Source organism: Mobula hypostoma, chromosome 2 (genome assembly GCF_963921235.1).
Source record: "Mobula hypostoma chromosome 2, sMobHyp1.1, whole genome shotgun sequence".
In the NCBI taxonomy this organism is placed as follows: Eukaryota; Metazoa; Chordata; class Chondrichthyes; order Myliobatiformes; family Myliobatidae; genus Mobula; species Mobula hypostoma.
The window spans coordinates 70483593-70492763 of NC_086098.1; the positions used below are offsets into that span (position 1 = coordinate 70483593).

Genomic DNA, 9171 nt, shown 5'->3' on the forward strand with positions numbered 1-9171 from the left:
TTTGAGTACTCTACAGAGAGCTATAGAGTCAGTGAAGATCTTCAACTACAAATAAGTTAAGACGGAGTGGGAAAACAGTGTTGAAGCCATGATTGGATCCAACATAATCACACTGAAGGGCACACCAGCCTATCCCTTCACATTTCACTTATGTTCTTTTCTTCCTAGGAATCAGCAATATCTGGTGCATCTTGAGGGAGAATACCAAACAGGATTGCAAAAATAAAAGACATGGTATCTTATGAGTTAAATCCAGAGAGAATTAGTTGATTGAATTTCAGTAAACAGCAGTTCAAAAGGACATTTAAATGATGGGAAGTATAAATAGGTTCTCATCAATAAATCAGACAGACATTATAACAGCTATGGCCTGTTCTGTTGACTTGCTGAGATAAAGATAGTTAAATTGATTCAAAGACAGAGACAAAGGATGATTCCAGACATTAAATCACTTAGCTTAAATATAATGTGTACTAAGTCCATCCATTTTGAAAAGTAGTATCCTGAAGGGAATATGATTCAAATGCATAAGTTAAGAAGAGAATCATCAATGTGAATTCGGAAAGACATTTTCTGAGTGACAATTAACATGAATAGATACTAAAAACGCATTGACCTGCAGTTGTTTTTTTTGTAAAAAAATTACTCCATGCTGAGAGCAGTTAGCTTGCAAATGCACCTGATGTCATCAATATTAACCCACTGCCATTAATACAAAGAAGGCCAGGAACAAACAATGACTGGCATAGTTTCTGAAATACTCCCTCGCTATTACATTGTGATCATTTTGTTTTTAAACTAGAATATTCATTCACTACCTGAAAACTCATTTTCATGTTACTTTAACCAGGAGAATATTGATACAGACCTGGAGTCATAGAACACTACCACACAGAAACAGGCCTTCAGCCCATCTAGTCTGTTCCAAAACATTAACCTGCCTAGTCTCATAGCCCTGCATGCACCTACCCTCCATCTACCTATCCAAATTTAAATGTTGAAATTGACCTTGCTTCCAACAATTGCACTGGCAGCTCTCACCAATCTCCGAGTGAAGAATTTCCCCCTCATGTTCACGTTAAGCATTACATTTTTCACCCTGAACCCATGACCTCTAGTTATAGTCTCACTCAACCTCAGTGGAGAAAGCTTGCTTGCATTTACCCAATCTGCACCTAATTTTCTATAATTCTATCATAACTTCTACATTCTAGACAATAATGTCCTAACCTATTCAACATTTCCCCATTATTCAGGTACCCAAGTCCCAGCAATATCCTCGTTAATTTTCTCTGCACTCTTTCAATCTTATTTACTATGGGTAGATGACCAAAACTGCATACGATACTCCAAATTAGGCCTCACCAACACCTGACAAAATTTCAACATAACAATCCAACTCCTGTACTCAATACATTGATTTATGAAAATCAATATGCCAAAACATTCTTTACGATCCTCTCTACCTATAAAGCCACTTCCAAGGAATTATGGATCTGTATTTTCAGATCCCGTTGTTCTACCACACTCCTCAGTGCCATACCACTCACTGTATAAGACCTACCCTGGGTGGTCCTCCCAAAGTGCAACACCTCACACTTGTCTGCATTAAATTCCATATGCTATTTTTCAGCCCATTTTTCTAGCAGGTCCAGATCCCGCTGCAAGCTTTGATAGTCTTCCTCGCTGTTCACAACAGCCCAATTTTCATGTCATCCACATAATTCCTGATACAGTTTACAATATTATCATTCAGATCATTGATATAGGTAACAAACAACAGACCCAGCACTGTTCCCTGTAGCATACAACTAGTCACAGGTCTTCAGTCAGAGAGATCACCATCTACAACCACTCTCTGGCTTCTTCTACAAAGTCAATATTTAATCCAATTTACTACTTCATCTTGAATGCCAAGCAAGTGAACCTTCTTGACCAACCTGCCTTTGTTAGCTTTGCTAAAGTCCACATAGACAGCATCCACTGCTTTGTCTTCATCATTTTTCCTTGTAACTTCCTCAAAAAGCTCTATAAGATTGGTTTAACGTGACTTACCACACATAAATCCATGTTGACTATCCCTAATCAGTCCCTGTCTATCCAAATACATATACCGGATGCCTTAGAATAGCTTCCAATAACTTTCCCACTACTGATATTCGGCTCACCATCCTATAACTTCTTGGTTTTTTCTTAGAGTCTTTCTTACACAAAAGAACAAAGGTAGCTATCCTCTAATAATCTGGCACCTCACCCATGCCTAAGGATGTTTTAAGACATTTCTGCAACTTCTGCGTTAGCCTCTCACAGGTTCTGAGGGAACATACTGTCATGCCTGGGAATTAAACCACCTTAATTTTCCTCTAGACAGCAAACACCTCCCTCCTCCTCTGTATTCTGCATAGGGCCCACGATCACGTTGCTGAGTTGCCTCACATCTGCAGACACTGTTCATCTCCCAAGTAAATACAGATGCAAAAAGATCCATTTAACATCTCCCCCATTTCTTTTGGTTTCATGCAATAATTCCCACTCAGATCTTCCAGAGGACCAATTACATCCCTTGCTAAGCTTTTGTTGTCAGTATATCTGAGGAAGCCATTAGAATCCTCCTTCACCTTGTCTGCTACAGCAACTTCATGTCTTCTTTTAACCCTCCTGATTTCCTTCTTAAGTGTTCTCTTGCATTTCTTATAGTCCTCAAGTACTTCAATTTGTCCTTGCCTGCCATGCACTTCCTTCTTTTTCTTAACCAAGGCCTCACTATCTCTCAAAAGATATACCTGTTATCCTTGTATTTTATTCTGACAGGCACATACAAGCTTCTCCCTCTCAGAAGTTCACTTTTAAGGCCTCCCACTTAGCAATACACCTTTGCCAGAAATCAACCTTCCCTAATCCACACTTGCCAGATACTGTCTGATACAGTCAAAATTGGCCTTTCTCCAATTTAAAATCTCAACTGAGCACCAGACCTATCCTTTTTTCATAATTACCTTGAAACTAATGACATTATGATCACTAGATGCAACGTGTTTCCCTACACAAACTTCCGTTACCTGTCTTGTCTCATTTCTTAATAAGAGATTAAGAACTCCCTCTAGTTGGAACCTCTATAAACTGATTAAGGAAACTCTCCTGAACACATTTGACAAACTCTTTCCCATTCAGCCCTTTTACAGTATTGGAGTTGTAGTCAGTCCTGAAGAAGGGTCTCGGCCCAAAACATCAACTGAGTATTTATTTCCAAAGATGCTGCCTGACATGCACAGTTCCTCCAGCATTTTGTGTGTGTTGCAACCTTATGTTTCTTGTAACATTCCGTGATCTCTCTACAAATTTGCAATGATTAATTTGTAATTTTTGGCAACCATCATTTATGCCCTAGGTCTATTTAATTTACATTTCATATCATACATTTGGGGTGTATTTAAATAATTGTAAGAGAATGGTATCATAATATCAAGAGCTAGCATGAAGAACTTGGCAATATATACGAGGGGTGATTGAAAAGTTCATGGCCTAAGGTAGAAGGAGTCAATTTTAGAAAACCTAGCACATTTATTTTTCAAGATAGTCCCCTCCTACATTTACACACTTAGTCAACGGTCGTGGAGCATACGGATCTTGGACCTCCAGAAAGTGTCTACAGCACAGGTGATTGATAAGTTCATGGCCTAAGGTAGAAGGAAATGAGTTATACAGCTTTCATTACATGCACTTGCAGGTCAACTCTTTGAGTGATTATGCAGAAAGTTTGAAGTTAATAACTCACCTTCTACCTTAGGCCATGAACTTATCAATCACCCCTGATGGGTTATTAACTTCAAATTTTCTGCAAGTAACTCTGTAACTGTTTAAATTTCTGTAAATTCATAGTGTGCCTCCTCCAGTAGCATAGCAGGGAGAATTTTTGAAACATTCTGAAATATTATATTCATGTTAATTCAGTGATTTTGTGAAAAGTACCTGTGCACTTCAGGTTAAAATGTTACGTGACAATTGTGATGTGAAGAATAACTGAAAGCAGTATAGACAAGGAGTGTACTATGTACTGGGGCTTCACTATCCATCAGATAGAGAGGACAGTTAAGCTTCTCTTTCTGTGTCATAGAACAGAATTAAAGAGTACAGCACAGAAATGGGCCCTTTGACCCATCGTGTCTGTGGCAATGCAAACTAATCCGATCTGCCTGAATATATTCTTCTTTTGGCAGCCTGTATATTTGCATGTATAACAGCTCTTAACTGTCCCTGTGGTATCTGCTTCCAGTATCACTCTTGGGAACATGTTCTAGGTATCTTTGTGTGAAGAACATTCTTCAGAAATCTCCTTTAAACTTCCATCACGAACCTATATCCTCTAGTATTTGACATTTCTACCCTGGGGAAAGACCATCTGTCTACTCTGACTGTCCCTCTCATAGTTTTAAGCACCTCTATCAAGTCACCACCTCAGCCTCTGGTGATCAAAAGAAAACAAAGTTTGTCTAGCTTCTCCTTATAGATAATACAATACTATCCACTTAACATCCCAGCAAACTTTTTCTGCAATCTCGTCATAACCCTTGCATCCATCCTGTCCTGGGACAGCACACAGTAATCTAAATGTGGCCTGAACAAGTTTCTATATTGGTACAGCATGACTTGCCAACTATGCACACATGCTGAATGCATTCTTTATCATCCTGTTCACTTGTGTGGCATCACCCTGGACCAAACTGAATCCTGAAGGGTGTAGTTGTCAGACAGGGATTGTGAACAATAATGAGTGAATGAACACATGGGATAAGCCTACTTGAACTCAATCTCACCAGTCTACTTGTAACAGTTACATCTGTCCTTGTGGAATCAAAGTTCCATGTTCAGACAGAGGACACTCTTTATGTGGTTCCACAAATATACTAAAATGGAAACATTCAGAATCGATCATGTAAAGCAAAACTGTACATACATGGGACATTGTGGGGTTGATCATCGGCAGCAGAAATGTTCACCACAATCTGGCATATTCTTCATTCTGTGATTACCGCAGAGTCAAGGGATCAACCTTAGTTGAATGAGGAGTGTAGAAACGCTTGTTAGGTGAGCAATATTTCACATTTCTATTCACAAAAGGCTCTATAAGTCCAGTCTGGCTAATTATCATCCAGTCAATCTATTCTCAGCTATCAGCAAACCCTTTGGAAGGTGACTTCTAAGACGTTATCAAGCAGCACCTGTGTCAATATCCACTAGAGTTTTACATGAACCAGCTGGAAACATTTTCTCATCCTTAGACTGAACATTGATCATATAGAGTCAATGTGTCATTGAGTCCAACAGCCCAACTGCTGCCTACAAACCAAAGTACCCATCCAAGTTGCATTTTCGTGCATTTGGCCTATATCCTTCTAAATCTTTTCTATCAATGATACCCTCTCGAATCAGATTCCATATTCTTTAGCACTTTGTCTCTTCCATGTATCACATCCCAGCTTCTCACCTCATTTGCCTTTCTCCTCCACATCTCCATCTTCTGACCTTCCCTGCTTACATGAATTTACTTACTACCTGCTAGCTCATGCTCCTCCCACTCCACCACCCTTTTATTCTGGCTTCTGCCCACTTTGTTTTCCACTCTGATGAAAGATTGTGACCCGCAATGTCCATTGTTTGTTTCTCCTATAGATGTGCCTGACCTGCTGGGTTCCTCCAGATTTTGAGTGTGTTATTCCAGATTTCCAGCATCTGGAGTCTGTTTTGTGTTTACACACTTATGAGGTTAGCTTCACCAGAATGGCTCCCAAGAGTCACCCCTTTGCCATCACCATTTCAAATGCCACCAAGGATGCATCATAAATGCTGTTTTTTTGATACCAAAATCACAAAAAAAAAACAGATTTTCCTTTTGATTTGCCAGTGTCAAATTTATTTTGATATTCTACTTTGGGCTGCATTAATACACTGGAGATAAAGAAAAATGTTATGATTGCCTAAATAGACACTGTCTACACTTCTTGGAAAAGCAGCCAACATAATCAAAGAATTCTACCCCAAACTCTCTTCCTTCCCCTACAATGCTTTAAAATGGTATCTTGACATAAACTTAAATGTGCCTTTTGCTACTTTGGGCCTAGGTACCCTTGATCTGCAGTCATAATTATATTTAATCTTCCCTTGAATTTTCTTTACTTCCGCTCTAAAGTTACAGAGCCTCTGATAAGTATATTCAGAGCCCAGCTTTATTTTATTTAATTACTGAGTGAAATTGCCGCCTTTTATGTGACACCTGCTAATAGTAACAAGTAATCCAAATAATAGGATCTAGTCTTCTTTCTAGTGAATATTAAAGCAGTCCCCTTTCATTGAAACCTGTTTAAACCGGTCAGAGATAATTTTTTGATAAGATAGAACTCACTTGCATGACAGACATCAATCGGTCCCAGAGGAACACAGCCAAAACTTCAAGTTACTTTAATTAAAATGGGAGCTCTGAATTTCTTTTCATAACCAGATGGAAATCAATGTTAACAGTTTCTTTCTGCTTGCCTTACAAATCTCCCAGCTTATGGTTCTATTTCATTGCTAATAGCTCTATGTTCGCCACTGAAACATATACCATTGTCATAACTGTGACAGTTCAGAGGAAACGATCCAGGATAATTGTTGTGTTGGAATCCCACATCTATGGGACTTCCCTGTTGGTTGCATAAGTGGCAGAATTATGAATCAATACTTCTGATAGCGTATAGTTCAACCTAAGGAGCTTCTCTAGCTCAGAAAGCCCAGCTGAGGTAAATATAGCAGTTTAGCCTTTTGGTTCAAGATGCAGATCTTGTCAGGAGGCAGAGTACAATCAAAGGAAATAACCTGGACAAAGTGTCATAGGAAGGAAAAGAGATGAGGTCCCTAAAAAAATGGCTTTGCGGGTAAGTTTGCAAATGATACAAAGACAAGTGGAAGGACAGGTATTGATGAGAAACAGGGAGTCTGCAGTAGGACCAGGACAGGTTTGGAGAATGGGCAAAGAAGAGGCAGATGGAACATAATGCATGGAAATGTATGGTCATGTACTTTAGTGGAAGGGATAAAGGTGCTCGACTATTTTCTAAATGGGGACAAAATTCAAAAATCAGTGTTGGAAAAGGAATAACGAGTCCTTGTGCAGTAGTTCACAAAGGATACCTTGCAGGTTGAGTTAGTATTAGGGAAATGCAATGTTAGCATTCATTTCAAAAGAACTAGAATATAAGCAAGAATGTAATGCTGAGGCTTTATAAGGCATTGGTCAGACCACATGTGGAATAATGTGAGCCATTTTGGGCATTGTAGAAAGTCCTGAGGAGCTTTCACGAGAATGATTCAGGAAATGAAATGGTTAATGGATGAGGAGCGCTTGATGGCTCTAGGCCTGTACTGACTGCATTAGATCATATTCTAGACTTATGGTATATAGCAAAACACTAACTTCAGATCTGAATATGGACTGTAGATTAACTTTAAAATGCAGCTTTGAACAATGGGTTCCTAAGAGCCATGAACCACAGTTAACTAGAAGACCAGACAATGCTGATTTGACATTCATTTTGATGTCTGTAGAGTGGGGTCAAAGAAGGAGGTGTGAAAGTTAAACATAATTCAAAGAGAGCATTGTAGGTACATTGTGAATATAGAATTGTCCTATGATCTTTAGCATATAAAATGTTATGCAACGCTGGAGCAAGTAGGCCTCTTCCTCTGAAAGGGCCTCAATATGATGCCTGCTGTAAATCATTTTGTCGAGTAAAAGACTATTACTTTTCTACCAGCTTTGCCTCTCTTGTGACTTTGTTCATGTTACAACAGACTGAAGTTTAGTAGAATGAGGGGGGATCTCATTGAAACTTACTGAATATTGTAAGGCCTAGATAGTGTGGATGTGGAGATGATGATTCCTATAGTGAGTGAGTCTGGGACTGAAGGGCACAGCCTCAGAATAGAGGGACATCCATTTAGAATGGAAATAAGGAGGAAATTCTTTGGCCAGAGGGTGGTGTATCAGTGGAATTCATTGCCACAGCCGGCTGTGGAGGCTTTTATTGGATATATTTAAACTGGAGGTTGATATATTCTTGATTCATCAGACCATAAGTCCATAAGATATAGGAGTATAATTAGGCTATTAAGCAGATTGCTCCGCCAATCTATCATGACTGATCCTGGATCCCACTTAACACCATACACCAGCCTTCTCACCATATCCTTTGATGCCCTGACTGATCAGGAAACAATCAACTTCTGCCTTAAATATACGCACGGACTTGGTCTCCACCACAGTCTGTGGCAGAGTATTCTACAGACTTACTATTCTCTGGCTGAAAAAATTCCCCCTTACCTCTGTTCCAAAGGATCGCCCCTCAATTTTGAGGTTGTGTCCTCTGGTTCTGGATACCCGCTCTGTAGGAAACACCCTCTCCATATCCACCCTATCTCGTCCTTTCAACATTCAGTAGAATTCAATGAGACCCACTCCCCCACCCCCTGCACTCTTCTAAATTCCCGTAAGTTCAGGCACAAAGCTGCCAAATACTCCTCACATGTTGACTCGTTCATTCCTGGAATCATTCTCATGAACCTCCTCTGGACTCTCTCCAATGACAACACATCCTTTCTGCCAACATTGCATTTGCCTTCTTTCCCACAGACTCAACCTGTAAACTAAACTTCTGGGAGTCTTGCATGAGGACAGCTAAGCCCCTCTACACCTCTGATGTTTGAATCTTCTCCCCATGTAGATAATAGTCTGCACAATTGTTCCTTTTATAAAAATATATTATCATTATCATACATTTCCCAACACTGTATTCCATCTGTCACTTTTTTGCCCATTCTTCCAATTTGTCTAAGTCCTGCTGCAACTGCATTGCTTCCTCAGCACTACCTACCCCTCCACCTATCTTCGTATCATCCGCAAACTTTACCAGAAAGCCATCAATTCCATTATCCAAATCATTGATAAAAAATGTGAAAAATAGCAGTCCCAATACTGACCCCTAAGGAACACCGCTAGTTATTGGAAGCCAACCAGGAAATATCTCTTATGTTCTCACCCGCTGCTTCCTGCCTGTCAGCCATTCTGCTATCCATGTCAGTATCTCTCTTGTAACACCATAGGATTTTATCTTGTTAAGCAGCCTCATGTGAGGCACC

The 9171-nt window shown here is 39.7% G+C and overlaps 1 long non-coding RNA gene across 1 annotated transcript in view; it reads right to left on the minus strand.

Annotated features, from left to right (window-relative positions):
* Nucleotides 1-8458, minus strand: part of LOC134358821 (uncharacterized) — a 149299-nt gene extending 140841 nt beyond the window's left edge. Inside the window, exons 1-2 of the long non-coding RNA XR_010020960.1 lie at nucleotides 8357-8458; nucleotides 4955-5050 (exon numbers count right to left, since the gene is read on the minus strand). This is a non-coding gene — a long non-coding RNA (uncharacterized LOC134358821). The remainder of the gene's footprint in view (nucleotides 1-4954; nucleotides 5051-8356) is intronic.
* Nucleotides 8459-9171: the final 713 nt, after the last annotated feature.